This window comes from Lipotes vexillifer, unplaced genomic scaffold (genome assembly GCF_000442215.2).
Source record: "Lipotes vexillifer unplaced genomic scaffold, Lipotes_vexillifer_v1.1 scaffold1201, whole genome shotgun sequence".
NCBI lineage: Eukaryota > Metazoa > Chordata > Mammalia > Artiodactyla > Lipotidae > Lipotes > Lipotes vexillifer.
The window spans coordinates 1,924,267-1,925,926 of NW_006783542.1; positions in this window are offsets into that span (position 1 = coordinate 1,924,267).

Consider the following 1,660-nt stretch of genomic DNA (forward strand, 5'->3'; position numbering starts at 1 on the left):
CAAAAGAGGCCTGGAGTCATTGAATGAGATAAGATACATAAAGCTCCCGGCATGATGCCTGATGACTGGCGCCTTCCTTCCCTCCCTCCCTTTGGGGGTTCAATTCTCCAGAACGGCAGAGAAGGCTTGGCCAGGCGTGCAAAGGGCGCCCCCCATGCTGGTGCACATATACGCACAGTCTGTCCCACGAAGCACCTGATGCGTGCTGGGTGCAGGCACTGGGGCAGGCAGGAGGATGCCTGCTTGCTGGCGACCAGCCTATCCTGTCTTACCTCCTCAGAGGACGCAGGAGGCGAGAAACGCAGCTCATCCCTGAAACTCCCCATCCTGCTCTCTAGACCAGTGACTGTTGGTCCGGTCCCAGCCTCCCAGGCCGTGGCATCTCCAGCCACCTCGGCAGCCAGGAGAGCCCAGGGGACAGCCCGGCCCCAGCTTCGACCTCCTCGACCAAGGGGCACGTGTCCTATCCTTTAGGGGTTGCAAGGAACCTGAAGTCATCTAGCTCCCTCCGCCAAATTCCATCTGCGTTCTCTCCCCAAACTCCCCGGCAGTGGGGAAGCCCTCTCCAGGCAGGCCATTCCTCCCTGCGGTTCTGATGACCAGGAGGCTCCAAGAGGAAGCACCGAGGGAGGGCCGGTGAGCTCAGAGCCACCAGGGCAGGCCCTGCTCCCAGGACCGTGCAAGTGGCCTCCTCCCTGCAGAGGTGCGGCGAGAAGGGGTGGAGCCTTCCGCAGGGCCGGACCTTCAGCAGGGCCGCTCCATCTCCAGGCTGAGGGGAGCCAGGGGGCGGGGCTTACGGTAAAAGTGGGTCAAGATGGCCCCGGATTTGGGAAGCAGGGGCGGGCAGAGGGGACCAGCTCTAGGGGTGGAGTGGGCTGGGAGGGGCCGGGGGTGGGCAGGGAAGGGAGGGCACGGTCTCTGCCGGGAAACCAGCAGCCTGGACACCAACAGAGGAGCAGGCAAGGGTGGTAAGTCGTGGGCTCTGCAGGCCCGGCACTGCCCCCGCACCCCCAGGACAATTCACCGGCTCCGCCAACTCTGGCTGCAGGTGGGGGCCTGGACAGACTCCAGGAAGCAGGCTCCGTTCCGCACACACCGGGTGCAGCTGGGCAGTTCCCGACACAGACCCCCCCCTCCATTCCCCTGGCAGCTGCTGGCTCAGAGCTGGGGACACAGGAAGGTCCGACTAGAGGAGGCAGCGGCAGGGCAGGAGCCGGCGCGCTCTCGGGGGCTGCGCTGTAAAGGGCTATTGTGCGCCCGGGCGAGCGCGTGCCTCCCTTTGGCTGGGTGCGCCCAGGGTCGGGGACCAGAGTCCCCAGCCTGCCGGGCCGTGCCGTGGACAGAAAAAAAAACCGCACCGCGCACCCCCCCGACACAAAATTGTCATTTATTCTTGTTGTTGTTAGGAGGCAAAAAAATGTAGTTACAAGAATCATTTTCCAAACAGGTTAAATATGAGCTGAAAAGTGTAAAAACGGAAGAGGGGCATCACTTTACAAATCATTAAATTAAACAAACGGAAAACAAAACCCAAAGGACCAGCCCCCATGCTGAGTTCTCTCCTTGTGCAACTCTGCAAAACGAGAACAGAAAATGAGGTGGCCCGTGGAGGTGAGGGCCCGGGGAGGGGCAGGAGCTGGGAGCCAGGAACAGGCGGGGG